The sequence below is a fragment of the Lathyrus oleraceus genome, chromosome 6 (assembly GCF_024323335.1).
Source record: "Lathyrus oleraceus cultivar Zhongwan6 chromosome 6, CAAS_Psat_ZW6_1.0, whole genome shotgun sequence".
In the NCBI taxonomy this organism is placed as follows: domain Eukaryota; kingdom Viridiplantae; phylum Streptophyta; class Magnoliopsida; order Fabales; family Fabaceae; genus Lathyrus; species Lathyrus oleraceus.
In genome coordinates this window covers 459,722,251-459,743,088 of record NC_066584.1, presented here as the reverse complement: position 1 = coordinate 459,743,088, position 20,838 = coordinate 459,722,251, and positions in this window count along the sequence as shown.

Sequence of the window (20,838 nt, the reverse complement as noted above, 5' to 3'; positions counted from 1 at the left end):
CTAACACTAAGACCCCCTATTTATACTTAATCAAAATAACCAATTCTGACGGACCCTCAATCACGTCGAGACACATGGCACTTTGCATGGGTGCAACTATCTATTATGCTCCATGTGTACCTTCAACCGTTTTATATAAGAACAAAATTCCCTAATTTATTTGAATTTCGAATCTCCAGTCGAAAATGTCTACAAAACATTTAAAGAAATATTTCTAAGTTCTAACTGCACGTTGGCCCTTCTCACCCAGGGACTTTCGACTGGATCTCCCTAATATCAGACTCGATCGAAAACATCTTCATTGGTCGAAAACATCTTCACATGGGATCTCTATTTTGGTAACTCTAAATTAGGCATCGAAATTATGAGCTAACAACTTAAGAATCAACATACAAGTAATTAGACGCATGAGATCAATTCATAGCATTCATTTTCACAAGTATTCACACAAGACATGCATAAGTTCATGAATTCTAGTTATATCCCCAACATTCACCCAAAACATATGGGCCACTAACCCAATCAAACATATGAACTCCTCCTTTTAAGTTAGAACTTGGAACTTGAGGATGGTAAGATGAAGATGGTGATAAGCACTTGATATTTCACACAGCATCTCATTGTTTTGTCTTCAATACTTTTTACACATGCAAGTCATCTCCTTCATGGTTGGTCAAATTTCTCTTATATTCATCCATGGATTTTGACTTTTGAAGATGAGGTGATGATGATAATGAAAATTATTCTTGATCATTTTATAATCCGTTGACCTTCCAAGAGTTTCATAATTATGGAGATGGAATAAAATTATTTCACAATTGATCAAGATCACCTATTTTCCCTTTTTTCGCCTTCCTCACTTTCCTCCCTCTTTTTCTCCATTCTCTCTGAGTATTTTTTATTTCCATCTGAAGAATCCAAGAGGAGTGAGGTCTCTACAAGAAAAATGAGCTTAAATACCTTGCCATTGAAAATTCTATTTTTCCCTTGGTATTTGTGTGAAATTTCTAACCAATATCATTAACTCTAATTCACTACAAATCCATATGTAATGTCATTAGCCTACAAAGGAATATTAATGCACATTACAATGTTGGAACCCCCTTTCTCCCCAATCAAATATCGGTATCTCTTAAATATATATAAAGAAAAATAAAAATTATGTACAAGAAGAGACCACACCTTTATCACAAAAAAAAGTGAAATAAAGAAAAAAAAAAGCAAAAAATCTATAACAAAGTGACTTAATTTATCTTGTAAGAATCCCCATTTTACAAATGAAGAGACAATATCCCAACGTGTGGAAGATGTAATCAAATGAACATATTTCACATTCTTGTCAACATAAGAATTACCTTTGTAGTACATATGGGAGTGATAAATATGCACCCCCAAGAATTAAACAATTTTCCCACCTTTGAAGGAATTTCATAAGTACATGTGAGAAGGGACACCCTTTGAATGTGTGTTCTGAGGCTTAACAAAGACTTAATCCTAATATGGATTTTATTTTTCTTTTCATATTACTTAACTGCATATGGAGTTAAATCCTGCATTTATTCTGCCATATTTGCCCATGCTTGTCTGCTAATGTGAATATCATTTTGTATCCCCAAAGGCAGTTCATTATTTTGCATATCTCGAATGATTGTTTCTCCACTAACAAGTGTGTTTGGAATTACACTAACCTCCGAGCTCTTTCTAGCATTAGATAGACTCACCCTAAAAGCTTTATTTATATTGTTCGCCTATTTCATAGTATGATTAGTGTCTTGAAAAACAAAGGTGTTCTCATCATGAAAATTATAACTCCTCTTATCCATCTCTATCACAACCATCTCACCATATTATATAATATCAATTATTGGATCAAATTATCTTGTTTCCCTATTAATATGAGTGATCTGAATCATCAGTTTAAGGTGTTCCCCAAGGGATGAGTTGTTGAACTCTTCCAATTATCTTCCAAATGCTTTGTAAAAGTAAGAGTATCTTCCTTGATAATAAATATGTCTTCCTTAAAATTAGATGAATCTTCCTTGATAATATAAGTGTCTTTGTTGATAATAGATGAACCATCCTTGAAAATAGGAAGTCTTGAAAAGTTCCAATTGCTCTTATTCTAAATATACTTGGTTGTATTCTTCATCTTAACACCCATCATTTTTGTAGTTCAGTCCACCTTTGCCTTGTTTTAGGTATCAATTTGGGGCAAGAGTTGATAGCATGACCAATGTCTTTATTATAAGCACAATATTTTGGCATCTAATTATACACTATCTCCACATACAAAGGATATAATTCTTGTTCCGCCATGATTTAATCAAATAATCTTTGGGAAAGATTAATGTTCAAAAAAACCTCGCGTTATGAGCAAAAGAATGATTTCTTATAGCTTCATCTAGCATGAGTGACGTACCTACCCCTCTCGCATTCTCAAAAAAAGTATGGGGTGTCCAATACTCTTGAGACAAATCATATACATGCATTCATGATTGTACATGAGTTTGTCTTTGTGTATGAGGATTAAAATTCGGTTCCCACATTGATAATCTTAGCAAACCTTGATTTAGGTTGAAAGTTCCCAAAAACCATGCTCTTCTCTTATCCTTTGCAGTACTAAAGCAAAATTCAAAAACCACCTTACCAAATGGAATAAGTTTCCAAGATGCAAAACTCTTCCAATTCATTCCCAACTTAAAATGATAAGTCTGTCGCTGGTGTTGGTTGGTTTCCCTTTCCCATTATCGATCATCCCTAAAGATGATTTCTACAATCATCAATACCATTTTGATACTCTTCGTGTGTTATTTTAACACTGACGGATTCCCCTTTCAAAGTATGTTTGTGAAGTAGGCTTAGACACGGCAATCAAAGTAACTATATTTGTATGCATCACCATGTACAAATCTAAGTAGGCGTAGATGCAACAATCAGAACAACATATGTTACACGTTTCTAACACTCCTCCTATCATGTTATATGTTACATATTACATTTTACCATCCATTACACTTTGAAAAATTAACTATTTATATTTCTAAATTTTGTTAAAGTTTAGTATAGAAATTACTCAAACAATACCATATATTAAAAAAGTATATAACAATAAATATTGAATTTTTTAACAAAAAATAAATATATAAAAAATAGGCGACCTTTAAAATTAACTTTGACTCTCCCATCTATTGTTATCAACAACCTAATCACCTATTCATATTTGATTACGATTCTTATATTATCATTACCAACTATTTTATATTTACTAAAAAAATTATAATTTATTTAGTAAAATAAAAAATAATATTTTTTTACAAAAGTGACAATTAAATTCAATTTAATTAAAAGTGAAAAAAGAGAGTGAGTATATTACTAGTATTTTCATGTTATTAATATTACAATTGATCTAATGCATTGCATCTTGAAAAGAAACTACATTTACATGTAAGCATTTATAAACTAGATAAGAAATGATATAAATAATGTTAATTATATATTAAAAAAATAATATTATATTAAATTGTGAAATGTTTAACACAATAAATACATAAAATTATAAAATTTAAACTAATTTTCACATTTTTGCCACACATTATATTTTAAAATAGTTTTCATTCTTTTGCTGTGCATAAACATTATTATAAACTAATTTTCACATTTTTGCCACACATTATATGTTACATATTACATTTTACCATCCATTACATTTTGAAATCTATATATTCTTTTTCTTTTTCCACACATTATAAAATCTAAACTAATTTTCAAATTTTTGTCACACATTATATGTTACATATTACATTTTACCATCCATTACATGTGATAACTATAATAATTTTACAATTTTTAATAAAATAAAAAATAAGTTGCGATACATATATTATTGTCGTGTATTGTTTTGAAATGAAAAATTAAATGATTTGAATATATTATTTAGAAAATTCTTAAAAGCAAGTATCTTCTATCTTAAAAAAAATCATTCTATAATCTAAAATAATTATATTAAATTTTTAATATCTAATATTTATTATTTATTGTATTGATTTTACTAAAGGAAAAAGTACATTAAAAATACTCCCACCATATAATAAAACTCAAATTTAGCTGCGAGAACAATTTAACTAATACTATTCTAAAGAATATATTGAAATCTTGATTATTTTTGTTTTTGTATAATAACAGTAATATAATCATATTTGTTGCAAGTTCCAGAATTATCAAAGTACAGTTTATCTAATAGATGATACAAAATGGTAAAAGAGTGCAATTTTTTTCATTGAATTTCCTACCATATAAATAAAGTAAAAACATTTGATGTGAATCTCTAAATAAATATTTTAATTTAATTAAAAGGTAGAATATATGAAAAAGAACCTGGTTCAATTTTCTAGCAAAATCCAAATTCTAGAGACAATTTATTCGCCCAAAATTTGGCTACAAAATGACCTCTTCAACTCAACTGTAATGTGTCATTTCTTAGTGTAAGACCCTAATTTTGACCCTAAGATCCCTCATGACATCATATCATTTGCTCTTTGCATTGCCTCAAGGATCATAACATGTGTGGCTCCTTTACCCTAGGGTGGGACTTGTGAGTGATTTGAGACCACCAAGGATGCTTGAATTGTATATTATTTCTTTTCTTATCTTTATTTACTAACCAAAAGCACAAAAATATGTCACTGACTCTTTTGTTTTGAAGCTCAAGTAATCATGTGATCCCCTGCTCCTAGGAGGCTCTTATGCTTAATGAAGTGGTTAGATGAAGATAAGAACAAGCATGACAATGGTCCACAAAGTTCTTAATCATCATATAAGTCTCCCAAGTATCTCAATTTTCCAATTTGATCAAGATAACCCAAGGGTCTTGAGGATTGTTTCCCAAGGAAACCCTAATTCAACTATGCATTGACTGTGCCTTGCTCATGAAGCAACCTCAACCTATGATCAAAATTAATCAAGGGAAGTTCTTTCATTAATTATTTTATGCATATATGAGCTTATGTGAGTATCCTAAATCATTCATTCATCAAGATTTGAAGTTTGGCCTTGAGAAGTTGACCAGTCAAGTCATCTGACTAAACTGAGGTTCACTGAGATATAACTTGTGATATGTTTGTCAAATGAAGATGACCCCAAGAGAAACAATGTTCTTAAGAACCATATGAACAACTTTCATGTTCATCCAAAATCCATTTGGAACTTGGAAGGTCATCATTCATGTCAAAACATTATAGGTCATTTTGATTGAAACCCTAAATTTAGGTCAACTTCCCAAGGACCTAACTTCCTTACTTTTTATGATTTTGAGGTGAGACCAATTGAATTGGAAGTCTTAGGATGTCTAATTAAAATGTTATGTTTGACAAAATTTCATAATCCTAAAAGAAACACATGCGATAATACAAAACATTATAGGTCACTTTGGACCAAAGTCATTGAATTTGAAAAATGTCCAACTTCAAGTGCCCATAACTTTCTCATTAAAAATCCAAATGATGCAAAATTTAAGTTACAATTGATCATATTGAAAAGATCTACAACTTTGATGTTGGAGGTTTTTTCATTTGAGAATTGGATCATTGAAATAAAAGGGCTTGAAGTTGCTTGTTTTTGGCAAATTTTTCAAAGACATGTTTTGTACCCTAAACTTCAAAGCATGTTTTCATAAATTTCCAAACTCCAAATGGATTTTTGCCCAACATAGCTTTTGTTCCTTATTCCAAGATCTTTCCAACCATTACTCAAATGACCATGTTTTGATTTTCCATATGGGAGTTTCGAAGGGCTCATTGTTTATGTTCAATTATGCAATTCATATTGAAACTTCATGCACAAGCCAATGCAGCTCCAATTACACGACCAAACCATTCGCATTTGAGTTCAGCTTGCATTTTCATCCATTTTTGGGCTTTGCACGCGCCTGTACAGGCCCATTAATGGAAGGTCCAATTTTCATGCACACGAGCAAATCACCTCATTGCATCATCTCCAGCTATAAATAGATGTGCTTGCTCATTCAAAAACCAACCTGAAAGAGATCTGAAACTCTGCTGAATTGAAACCTCACCCTCACTCAAAGGAATTTCAGTTTTCATTTCTTAATTTCAAGCTTGAATTTCAACATCCTTATTCACCTGCCTGGCTGATAAAAACAAACTCTTTCCTTCTTCCATCTCAGGGAATATCACAGTCTTATCAAAACAGTTGATATAGACTCGGTTAAACACCAACCAGTTCATACCCAGAATAACATCAACCTGTACTAGTGGAAGACACACAAGGTCTATCCCAAAGTCTCTACCAAAAATACTCAAGGGACAACTTAGACAAACTGAAGTAGTAGTCACTGAACCCTTCGCAGGAGTATCAATCACCATACTTCCAAACATCTCAGATATCTCTATCTTAAGTTTCACAGCGCAATCCAAAGATATAAAGGAATGAGTAGCACCGGTGTCAATAATAGCTACAAGAGGAAAGCCATTAATATAACACGTACCTCGGATCAAACGATCATCTGCAGAAGTCTCAGAACCCGATAAAGCAAAAACCTTGCCTCCTGACTGATTCTCTTTCTTCAGCTTAGGACATTGTGGGCTGATATGACCCAACTCTCCACAGTTGAAACAAGTCACAGTCTTCAACCGGCAATCTGCAGCCAAATGACCACCTTTTCCACATTTGAAACACTTCTTCTCATTACTGGTACACTCATGGATACGATGTCCAGCTTGACCACATCTGTAACACTTGGCAGGAGCACTAGAATCTCCTCCACTAGGCCTCTTCATCCCACTCTGCCTTTGAAAACCCTTGCCAGCTGCATACGGTTTTCCACGATCAGTCTGATTCTTGCCTTTCCTATCAACTCTCTGCTGATAGCTCTCAGCTCTAGCCTTGGAATCCTGTTCAAAAATCCTGCAACAGTCCACCAAATCAGAAAACACTCTAATCCTTTGATACCCAATAGCCTGCTTGATCTCGGGACGCAACCCGTTCTCAAACTTCACACACTTGGAAAATTCCCCAGCAGCCTCAGCATAGGGAGTATAATAATTCGACAGCTCTGTGAACTTAGCAGCATACTCCGTAACAGACCTGTTACCCTGCTTCAATTCCAAGAACTCTATCTCTTTCTTTCCTCTGACATCCTCGGGAAAATACTTCCTCAGAAACCGCTCTCTGAACACAGCCCAAGAAATCTCAGCATTTCCAGCAGTTTCCAACTCAGTGCGGGTAGCAACCCACCAATCATCAGCTTCTTCTGATAGCATATGAGTACCGAACCTGACCTTCTGGTTATCAGCACACTCAGTTACTCTGAAGATCCTCTCGATCTCCTTCAACCACTTCTGAGCACCATCTGGATCGTATGCTCCCTTGAACATTGGAGGATTGTTCTTCTGGAACTCACTCAACTGACGAGCAGCTCCCATTCCCATAACATTCGGATTTCCTCCAAGTACTCCAGCTAGCATACCCAGAGCCTCAGCAATTGCAGCATCATCTCTACCTCTTCCAGCCATCTCTATTCTGAAAACCCAAACAAGCTAAACAAATAAGTACTGATAGGGTTACACAACACCTATCCCGTACAGGGGAAACAGAATAATTACGACTCGACACGACCGACTATGCTCTGATACCACTAATGTAACACCCTTCTAAATACCCCAAATTATTATAATTAAAATAACAATATGTTCATCAGAGTAATTATGCCCCGAAGGGTGTCACACAATCATTTCACAAAAATCATTAAAATATCCTGTCATGCTCATTTATTTAATCAAAATAAGGTTCTTTGCATAATTCGCAGCGGAATAAAATTCAACTCAATGTAAAACATGTAACACAATACATGTAAATCATCAACAACCAATATCAAATCAATTAAAACATCCCCTCCCGATGTTACATCTATCAGAGCATGACCCATAAGAACTACTCTAGACTCCAAGCATTAGCTTCTACTCAACTCATTTCTCGTTACCTGAAAAATAGGTGTAAGGGTGAGTCCCTCAATCAATATAACAAGCATTATAGAACAACATGTAATGCTAAGTAATTAACACATTAATTCACCCTAACCAGACTACACACTCAGCAACGGCAGTATCCGTTCAAACATCATATTCACCAATAACATATAGCATATATATAATCTCAACCATACTCAACATCAACAACACAACACACAACACACATATAATACTGGAATACATCCATTCATATTATATGCCATACATTTATTATGCAATGAGACTCTATGCATGCGGTACCGACTATTTGTGAACATATAGTTCAACCTCACCGTCCAAATCCAGGCACGGCTACCAAGCTCACTAGTCCCACTCATTTGAGACATAGTGACTCACTCACTAATTCCTCGCCATGGGAATTAGCTACCACCCCAAATGGGCCATGAAATGCACGCTAATCACCTAGCATGCAAACATCAACAACAATCAAAATGATTTACTCACTAATTCCTCACCATGGGAATTAGCTACCACCCGAAGGCCACAATATGCATGCTAATCATCTAGCAATGCAACATCAACAACAATCAAGAATAGACACATGCTCACACTCTAAGCCATAATACAGTCTATTCACAAATGTATACATTCACATCATCATGTATACCATCACATATCATCAACAAATTAATCACAAAAGCATATCATATCATGCCACATAATCAAACACAGTATTAGCCCGCTCTACTAATACCTATACCACTCAAAACAACGGGAAATGATCCCTATCACATCATATCTCAGCTAAGTACATCACTCAGCCTCAACAACCAAAAACTGCACAACCACAGTTCAGGAAAATCCCAACTCTGCCCATACGCGTATTGCCCATGCCATACGCGTATTGCCCAAACCTGGCCAACTCAATACGCGTACTGCCCACTCTCATACGCGTATTGCGCATTTCCTCGCCCAACTCATACGCGTACCGCCTATTCCATACGCGTACGCTACGCGTAACAACTTCCCATTACGCGTACCAACAGAGACCAATTCACGTTCAAAATGTCATCTTTTTCTCCCATACGCGTAAGGCTTCCCCCCATACGCGTACCAACATCTCATACGCGTATTGCCTAGTGCCATACGCGTATGACCAGAAACCAGAACTCTCAGATCTGCAATGGCTTTTCTGCTACGAGTTCTATTCGATCTAACCTCCCACGATTCAATTCTTACACAAAATCACTCCTATCGTCTTATACACTTCATATCCTGTTCAATCTCACAAAATCCTAACACTATTCCATCTAATTTCTACGGATTTGCTTCGATTTATCATCCAATTCCATTCATCAATCATTTTCACAAATTCACCATACTCATCCAATTCAAAGGTAAATTAAAGGTCTATCACTACCCATGACATATTATCATATAATACCCGTTAATCAACGATAAACCCCCCTTACCTGAGTTAATCCGGCAACTTCCGAGCTCTAAGCTTCTCCTTCCTTCAACCTTCGTTCTCTGGCTTTTTGCCCTTTCTCACGTTCTGCCTCTTTTTTCCTTTTTCACGTGAAAACAATAAACCTTTTTACCAAATGGGACCTTTTTACTGATTTCCACTTTTATTCTAATTATAAAATAATAATCCAATAATAATAATCCCAATAATTATTATTCCACAAATAATAATATTAATCCAAACTTCCAATTATTCAAGTAAATCAATAAATAAAATACTAATTTAAATTAAATAATTAGCTTATTTTAATTGGGGTGTTACAACTCTCCCCCACTAAAAGAGTTTTCGTCCTCGAAAACATACCTCAAGCGAACAACTCCGGATAAGACTCCTTCATCTGACTCTCAAGTTCCCAAGTCACATTGCCACCTGCTGGTCCTCCCCAAGCTACCTTCACCAAGGCAATCTCTTTACCCCGCAACTGCTTCAACTCTCGATCCTCGATCCTCATAGGTGATGTTTCAACAGTCAGGTTATCTCTCACCTGTACATCATCTACTTGGACAACATGCGACGGATCATGAATGTATCTCCTCAACTGAGACACATGAAAAACATCATGCAAATTCGCAAGCGACAGCGGTAAAGCGATACGATAGGCTACCTCTCCTATCCTCTCCAAAATCTGATAAGGACCAATAAATCGAGGTGTCAACTTCTTCGACTTCAAAGCTCGACCAACACCAGTTATCGGAGTAACACGAAGAAACACATGATCTCCCTCTTGGAACTCAAGTGACTTCCTCCTCTTATCATGATAACTCTTCTGACGACTCTGAGCAATTCTCATCTTCTCCTGAATCATCTTAATCTTTTCTGTAGTCTGTTGAACGATCTCCGGTCCAACCACAGCACTCTCACCGGACTCATACCAACATAAAGGTGTCCGACATCTCCTACCATACAAAGCTTCAAACGGTGCCATACCAATGCTCGAATGAAAACTATTGTTGTAGGTGAACTCAATCAAAGGCAATTAACAATCCCAAGCACCTCCTTTTTCTAAAACACAAGCTCTCAAAAGATCCTCCAGTGACTGAATCGTCCTCTCAGTCTGACCATCAGTCTGCGGGTGATATGCAGAGCTCAATCTCAGTTTAGTTCCCAAAGCCTTCTGCAAACCTTCCCAGAACTTCGATGTAAATCTAGGATCTCTGTCCGAAACAATACTAGATGGAATACCATGCAAACTTACAATCTTCTCAATATACAACTCGGCTAATCTCTCTAACGGATAATCCATTCTGATCGGAATGAAATGAGCCGACTTTGTCAATCTGTCAACAATCACCCAAATGGCTTCAAAATTCTTATTTGTCCTCGGCAAACCAGGAACAAAATCCATACTGATACTATCCCACTTCCACTCTGGAATAGCCAACGGTTGCATTAGCCCAGACGGCTTCTGATGCTCAATCTTCGACTTCTGACAAGTCAAACAGGAATAAACAAAACTCGCAATTTCTCTTTTCATTCCCGGCCACCAAAACAACTTCTTCAAATCATGATACATCTTCGTGGCTCCAGGATGAATACTCAGGCCACTACGATGTCCTTCTTCCAGAATACTCTTCTTAAGTTCGGTAACATCCGGAATACACACCCGATTACCAAATTTCAAAACACCATTCTCATCAACTCTGAATTCACCACCTTGACCTTGATTCACTAAAGTCAACTTATCAACCAAAAGCACATCGGATTTCTGACCCTCTCTAATCTCATCCAAAATACCACTCGTTAACTTCAACATTCCCAGTTTAACACTATTGTGAGTACTCTCACACACCAAACTCAAGTCTCTAAACTGTTCAATTAAATCCAACTCTTTAACCATTAACATAGACATATGTAAGGATTTCCGACTCAACGCATCAGCCACTACATTTGCTTTACCCGGATGATAATTCAAACCAAAATCATAATCCTTCAGAAACTCTAACCATCTCCTCTGTCTCATATTCAGCTCTTTCTGATCAAACAAATACTTCAAACTTTTATGGTCACTGAAAACTTCAAATCTTGATCCATACAAATAATGCCTCCACAACTTCAGAACAAATACCACAGCTGCCAACTCTAAATCATGTGTCGGATAGTTCCTCTCATGAACCCTTAGCTGTCTCGAAGCATAAGCTATAACCTGCTTATTCTGCATCAACACACCACCTAAACCCAACAATGAAGCATCACAATAAACCTCAAATAGTTCTGACGGACTCGGTAATATTAGGATAGGAGCAGTAGTCAACCTTCTCTTTAACTCTTGGAAACCTTCTTCACATTTTGAATCCCAAACAAACGCTTGCCCCTTTCTAGTCAACATCGTCAACGGTAACGCCAACTTGGAAAATCCCTCAATAAACTTCCGATAATAACCTGCAAGTCCAAGAAAACTTCTTATCTCAGAAACTGACTTCGGAGCTTCCCACTTAGATACCGCTTCTATCTTAGAAGGATCAACAGCAACACCACCTCTTGAAATCACATGACCAAGAAAACTAACTTCTTCTAACCAAAATTCACACTTAGACAGTTTAGCAAATAACTTCTTTTCTCGCAGAACTCCCAAAACCACTCTCAAATGTTCAGCATGCTCTTCTTCAGATTTCGAATACACCAAAATGTCATCAATAAACACCACAACAAACTGATCTAGATACGGATGAAAAATCCTATTCATATACTCCATAAATACTCCAGGCGCATTAGTCACACCAAAAGGCATTACGGAATACTCATAATGTCCATACCTCGTTCTGAAAGCAGTCTTCTGAATATCCTCAGTTTTCACACGTATCTGATGATACCCAGATCTCAAATCTATCTTGCTGAACACACTCGCACCAACCAACTGATCCATCAAATCATCAATCCTCGGCAAAGGATACCGATTCTTGATCGTCACTTTATTCAGTTGCCTGTAGTCCACACACAACCTCATAGTACCTTCTTTCTTCTTAACCAATAACACTGGTGCACCCCACGGTGACACACTCGGACGAATAAACTTCTTATCCAACAGATCTTCCAACTGACTCTTCAATTCAGCTAACTCCACAGCAGACATACGATACGGAGCCATCGATATCGGCCTAGTACCAGGTACCAAATCAATCGAGAACTCAACTTCACGCTCTGGCGGTAATTCATTCACTTCTTCCGGAAACACATCAGGAAAATCACACACCACAGCGAGATCGCCAATCACCAGTTTATCTTTAGCCTCCAAAGTCGCTAACAGCATAAACAACTCTGCACCATCTGCCACTTCCTCATTCACCTGCCTGGCTGATAAAAACAAACTCTTTCCTTCTTCCATCTCAGGGAATATCACAGTCTTATCAAAACAGTTGATATAGACTCGGTTAAACACCAACCAGTTCATACCCAGAATAACATCAACCTGTACTAGTGGAAGACACACAAGGTCTATCCCAAAGTCTCTACCAAAAATACTCAAGGGACAACTTAGACAAACTGAAGTAGTAGTCACTGAACCCTTCGCAGGAGTATCAATCACCATACTTCCAAACATCTCAGATATCTCTATCTTAAGTTTCACAGCGCAATCCAAAGATATAAAGGAATGAGTAGCACCGGTGTCAATAATAGCTACAAGAGGAAAGCCATTAATATAACACGTACCTCGGATCAAACGATCATCTGCAGAAGTCTCAGAACCCGATAAAGCAAAAACCTTGCCTCCTGACTGATTCTCTTTCTTCAGCTTAGGACATTGTGGGCTGATATGACCCAACTCTCCACAGTTGAAACAAGTCACAGTCTTCAACCGGCAATCTGCAGCCAAATGACCACCTTTTCCACATTTGAAACACTTCTTCTCATTACTGGTACACTCATGGATACGATGTCCAGCTTGACCACATCTGTAACACTTGGCAGGAGCACTAGAATCTCCTCCACTAGGCCTCTTCATCCCACTCTGCCTTTGAAAACCCTTGCCAGCTGCATACGGTTTTCCACGATCAGTCTGATTCTTGCCTTTCCTATCAACTCTCTGCTGATAGCTCTCAGCTCTAGCCTTGGAATCCTGTTCAAAAATCCTGCAACAGTCCACCAAATCAGAAAACACTCTAATCCTTTGATACCAATAGCCTGCTTGATCTCGGGACGCAACCCGTTCTCAAACTTCACACACTTGGAAAATTCCCCAGCAGCCTCAGCATAGGGAGTATAATAATTCGACAGCTCTGTGAACTTAGCAGCATACTCCGTAACAGACCTGTTACCCTGCTTCAATTCCAAGAACTCTATCTCTTTCTTTCCTCTGACATCCTCGGGAAAATACTTCCTCAGAAACCGCTCTCTGAACACAGCCCAAGAAATCTCAGCATTTCCAGCAGTTTCCAACTCAGTGCGGGTAGCAACCCACCAATCATCAGCTTCTTCTGATAGCATATGAGTACCGAACCTGACCTTCTGGTTATCAGCACACTCAGTTACTCTGAAGATCCTCTCGATCTCCTTCAACCACTTCTGAGCACCATCTGGATCGTATGCTCCCTTGAACATTGGAGGATTGTTCTTCTGGAACTCACTCAACTGACGAGCAGCTCCCATTCCCATAACATTCGGATTTCCTCCAAGTACTCCAGCTAGCATACCCAGAGCCTCAGCAATTGCAGCATCATCTCTACCTCTTCCAGCCATCTCTATTCTGAAAACCCAAACAAGCTAAACAAATAAGTACTGATAGGGTTACACAACACCTATCCCGTACAGGGGAAACAGAATAATTACGACTCGACACGACCGACTATGCTCTGATACCACTAATGTAACACCCTTCTAAATACCCCAAATTATTATAATTAAAATAACAATATGTTCATCAGAGTAATTATGCCCCGAAGGGTGTCACACAATCATTTCACAAAAATCATTAAAATATCCTGTCATGCTCATTTATTTAATCAAAATAAGGTTCTTTGCATAATTCGCAGCGGAATAAAATTCAACTCAATGTAAAACATGTAACACAATACATGTAAATCATCAACAACCAATATCAAATCAATTAAAACATCCCCTCCCGATGTTACATCTATCAGAGCATGACCCATAAGAACTACTCTAGACTCCAAGCATTAGCTTCTACTCAACTCATTTCTCGTTACCTGAAAAATAGGTGTAAGGGTGAGTCCCTCAATCAATATAACAAGCATTATAGAACAACATGTAATGCTAAGTAATTAACACATTAATTCACCCTAACCAGACTACACACTCAGCAACGGCAGTATCCGTTCAAACATCATATTCACCAATAACATATAGCATATATATAATCTCAACCATACTCAACATCAACAACACAACACACAACACACATATAATACTGGAATACATCCATTCATATTATATGCCATACATTTATTATGCAATGAGACTCTATGCATGCGGTACCGACTATTTGTGAACATATAGTTCAACCTCACCGTCCAAATCCAGGCACGGCTACCAAGCTCACTAGTCCCACTCATTTGAGACATAGTGACTCACTCACTAATTCCTCACCATGGGAATTAGCTACCACCCCAAATGGGCCATGAAATGCACGCTAATCACCTAGCATGCAAACATCAACAACAATCAAAATGATTTACTCACTAATTCCTCACCATGGGAATTAGCTACCACCCGAAGGCCACAATATGCATGCTAATCATCTAGCAATGCAACATCAACAACAATCAAGAATAGACACATGCTCACACTCTAAGCCATAATACAGTCTATTCACAAATGTATACATTCACATCATCATGTATACCATCACATATCATCAACAAATTAATCACAAAAGCATATCATATCATGCCACATAATCAAACACAGTATTAGCCCGCTCTACTAATACCTATACCACTCAAAACAACGGGAAATGATCCCTATCACATCATATCTCAGCTAAGTACATCACTCAGCCTCAACAACCAAAAACTGCACAACCACAGTTCAGGAAAATCCCAACTCTGCCCATACGCGTATTGCCCATGCCATACGCGTATTGCCCAAACCTGGCCAACTCAATACGCGTACTGCCCACTCTCATACGCGTATTGCGCATTTCCTCGCCCAACTCATACGCGTACCGCCTATTCCATACGCGTACGCTACGCGTAACAACTTCCCATTACGCGTACCAACAGAGACCAATTCACGTTCAAAATGTCATCTTTTTCTCCCATACGCGTAAGGCTTCCCCCCATACGCGTACCAACATCTCATACGCGTATTGCCTAGTGCCATACGCGTATGACCAGAAACCAGAACTCTCAGATCTGCAATGGCTTTTCTGCTACGAGTTCTATTCGATCTAACCTCCCACGATTCAATTCTTACACAAAATCACTCCTATCGTCTTATACACTTCATATCATGTTCAATCTCACAAAATCCTAACACTATTCCATCTAATTTCTACGGATTTGCTTCGATTTATCATCCAATTCTATTCATCAATCATTTTCACAAATTCACCATACTCATCCAATTCAAAGGTAAATTAAAGGTCTATCACTACCCATGACATATTATCATATAATACCCGTTAATCAACGATAAACCCCCCTTACCTGAGTTAATCCGGCAACTTCCGAGCTCTAAGCTTCTCCTTCCTTCAACCTTCGTTCTCTGGCTTTTTGCCCTTTCTCACGTTCTGCCTCTTTTTTCCTTTTTCACGTGAAAACAATAAACCTTTTTACCAAATGGGACCTTTTTACTGATTTCCACTTTTATTCTAATTATAAAATAATAATCCAATAATAATAATCCCAATAATTATTATTCCACAAATAATAATATTAATCCAAACTTCCAATTATTCAAGTAAATCAATAAATAAAATACTAATTTAAATTAAATAATTAGCTTATTTTAATTGGGGTGTTACAAAAAGCGCTTTCTAAGACCCTCCTATTTTAATTTTTTTAGGTATACCTTAGACAGTGCTTTTCAAAAAGCGCTGTCTAAGCCCCCCCTTAGACAGCGCTTTTGCCTAAAGCGCTTTCTAATCCCCCCCTTAGACAGCGCTTTTTACAAAAGCGCTGTCTAAGGTATACGAAATTTTTTGAAGCTTTTGTTTTAAACCACATTTTTTCCAGGTTTATAAACCAGAATTTCTACCTGTTTTCAACCAGATTTTGACAGACAATTATCACATTTTATATATGCCATTTTGGCCTTTTTTCTACCAATTTTTGGCTAACAAATATATATATATACCAATTCAAACCAATTTTGCCTTAAATGTATCAAAATATATACAAATTTATGTACACATTTACAAGTCATTACATATACTACAAATGTACACATTAATTACACAAATTTATGAACAAACATTGAGCTCTATCATGAATTGACACCACTCCTCTTTGATTTCGTCCACTTGATCCTTTGTATAAAATGCACACTTGAATTCCTCAAAGTACTACATAATAATATAACATATTTTGAATTAATTCCAACTATTTAATTATATGAGATATGTGTAAATATAAAAATAACTCATAAGTTAGAAATACATACATCGGTGGGAATCTTTAATCGGCCCAAAGCAAGAGTATCTCGCATAAACCTCAACATGAAATACCCGCAATCTATTTGATTACGTTGTTGAGGACACTACATATGAAAAAAAAATATGGATTATAAATCCTAAGTTTTATCAAGTGTCATCACTAATATAATAAAAAATGTGGTAATTAAAAATATACCGCCACTTTAATCCATGTAATGGAGTTGGCGCCCCTCCTTGAGGTTTGGATATCTCGTTGGGCCCGAAAAGCTTGTAGGACGCTAATAAAATAAAAATGAAGCAATTAGAACAATTCACATAAACTAAGAAAATTTTTGAACATTCTCACTTACGTGTCAATTAGGACCTTCATATCCGGGTATGTTGTCCAATCATTTCCTAACGAGTCAAGATAATACACAATTTCTCGGATAGGATTGATTGCGAGCAACAACCAATGTCCACTGTAATGATTAGGCAAATGTTAGATGGTAACTTGGAAAATAATTATAATAGATGAATTTAGAATGAAATGCTAACCCGGTATTAAACGGTATAAAAAACAACTTCTCCGCATCTTTATTGTCCATGAGGATCCGAAGAACGTACTCCGTCACGGTATCCGGTCTACTTAAGATTAAACCTAAGTTGACGGTCGCGGGTGCTAAGAATCCGAATGACACTCTCTACTTATTAACATCACTCTAACTAAAATTTCATTAGCATTATGTTTAAATTTTATTCACTCTAACTAAAACTTCTACTAATCAAAACAAACCGAATTTTCATAAACCTGAACCATGTTTTAACAATTCCAATGAAATTCTAATTCGACTGAATTAACTTACCGGTACTAGCAGGTCACCGCTTAAATCCAATGGTCATTCATAAACTTCAAACCTGCAAGATAACTTCGACTCACCATTAAACCAATCATTAACAATTGACATTGATAACCGAGTCATACGGTAAACACAATGCAGACATCCAAGCATCCAATGACAAGAGAATCCATATCTACATGGCAATGTATAGCAATATTCAAATACGTATACAACCTGCAAAATGAAAGAACTCAGGAGCCCGTTTTCAGAATCTACGAGTCCGCCAATAGTTTCCAACTGATTTAACCTTAACCTGCACAATATAACAGAATCCATAGTCCTCAATTCACAACCAATAGCAAGCTCACCAAAAATCACAACAAAGATTTCAAAGCAAGTCCACATACAATTCATGGTTCTGTTCAGACTGTCATGTATAAGTCATTCACCAAATCCACATAGCAGCTTCATCACTTGATTTCCAATCCATTTAACATAAATTAGTTAATTGAGAAATATCAATCTAACAGAAGTTGCAACATGATTAACTCCCTCATTAATAGGCTTTTCTTTCCACTTGCTTAACCTTTTCTTTCCAACGACTTGTTCTAATGACAATATTAATGTTTTCTTATTCCTTTTGAGTTAATCATGTAGCATTCTTTTTCTTTTAATATTATGACATGGTAGTAAGCTTAAGCAATAACATTAGTAGTAAAGTTTAAAGGATTCTCACTTTAGGGGAAGTAAAACCATAAGAGACAGAGGTGATAACATTAATGTCTGAAGTACATTATAATCAAAATGATATAAAGTAGTATATTTGGAAACTTATTAGATGCAGTATAATCAACATATAAATTATTCATTCTATTAGTAACAGTAGCTAGTAATACACCATTAAACACTCTTTCTCACTCTTTTATTTAGGTTCATTTGATTTTAGTTTAAATATAAAGAACTTCCATGATTTGGTGATTCTATTGACATGAAGCTTCAATTAAGTGCCACATTCATACTGTAGCTTCCTATTAACATCTTTCTGTTATGTACTAACAAAGTATTAGGTAGAACTTCAAATGTTTATTGGTAGCTGCTATTTTACTTCTACTTAGACAGTACGGTTCATAGCTTGATATGAAGCATAAAACCATTCCATTAGATTGAAGACTTTCACAAAAGATTAAAGTATAAAGCTAGAAATAAAATCCAAAATCTTACTTTACTAGCCAATACACACCAGCCACCACCAAACTGTAACTTGACATAAAAAAGAGTCAATACCAAAATAAGCAGACTGTACAATACTCACTCAATCATGAGAACAAACATTCTAACAAACAAACAAAAAATCAACTATACTTACAACTTTCAACATTAAATCAGGGCAATAAAGAGATAGTACATAACCAAGTTCAACAAATGTCATTCAACTCAAATCACAGTAAGTTTGAATAAGAAAACTAAAATAATCTTGACAACTTAAATACCGAAACAGTAAGTATTAAAATAAAGTAAGAATCTTGATATTGTAAATACAAAACAACGTAAGTACCAAAAGAAAGTAAGAATCCGAACAACTTAATAATCTTAAGAAAGTAGGTACAGAAACAAATGTTATTAGATATAACTTGTAACATACCTTTCAAAATCTGAGACGAATGAATGAAAATAAGAGTGACGGCGATGGAAAGAACAAATGGAGGCTAGGGCATAAATCTTTCACGAGAATGAAAAGAGCACAAAGAAGATGGTTATGACACACATTGTTTTAGAGAAGAAGAAACGCACCATAAGAGAAGAGGAAACGCATCCCACAAAAGAGAGGAAACCTAATTTTGTGCGTATACAACCCGAAAATTGAAATGGAGTCTGAAATTTTATTTTAATTAGACCTTAGACAGCGCTTTTGTGGAAAGCGCTTTCTAAGGTATGCCTTAGACAGCGCTTTCCAAAAGCGCTTTCTAAACCCCCCCTTAGACAGCGCTTTTGGTTTTAATTTTTTTTTTAATTTAAAGACTTTAGACAGCGCTTTATCAAAAGCGCTGACTAAGGTCTATATTTAAAAGCGCTTTCTAAAAGCGCTGTCTAAGGGGGGGTCTTAGACAGCGCTTTTAGAAAGCGCTGTCTAAGACCCCCCCTTAGACAGCGCTTTCATTATTTTTTTGGAACATTTTCCGTGTTTTATTTTAATTTTAACCTTAGACAGCGCTTTCTTTTAAAAGCGCTGTCTAAGATGCGCTGTTAAAAGTCATTTTTGGCGTAGTGTCCCCATTAGAGATTCTTCTACGATGGATCTTATCCATATTGAGCTCCCAAGTAGAGTTTCTTCTATCACGGATTTTATGTCTATTCAATAGTAAATCCCCGACGGTGACTCTGTATGTTCCCCAGTTGAGACTTTACCTATCCCCATCGGTGGTTTGTATCTCCTGGTATTAGGTCATCCCCGCCAGAGCTGATTTCTCCCGTGGGCCCGACCTTTCTCTTTTTGAGATGTTATGTCGGATGTCAGCCCGTGGCTCTTCAGCCTGTTTGTGTTAGATATGTCTGCTTGTTAGCATTAATCATACATAAATCACGCGTATGCATGCATAATCATAGCATTCATATATTCATGATGCATTCTTTGTCCTATATCTTTGCTTGTTATCTCCTACTATTGGTGAAATATTCTTCCATAAGCATATGTTTGTGTCTGATCTCTCCATATAGAGTCTGCCCCATAGGCAGAAAGTGTATATCTTTCCTTCATTATTCCCCACTGAGTTATGTCCTCGTGGATGATTATTGTTTCAGTTTCCTCCCCAGTTGTGTATCTGGATGGAATTACTCCCCTGAGTTATATCCTCATTGGGTTGAGTCTTGTTTGATTGTGTCTTTCTAGTTTGTTTCTAGATTGACTCCTTTCTTGTTATTTCCCATGCAGTTTCCCTGTGGTTTAGTTGTTCAATT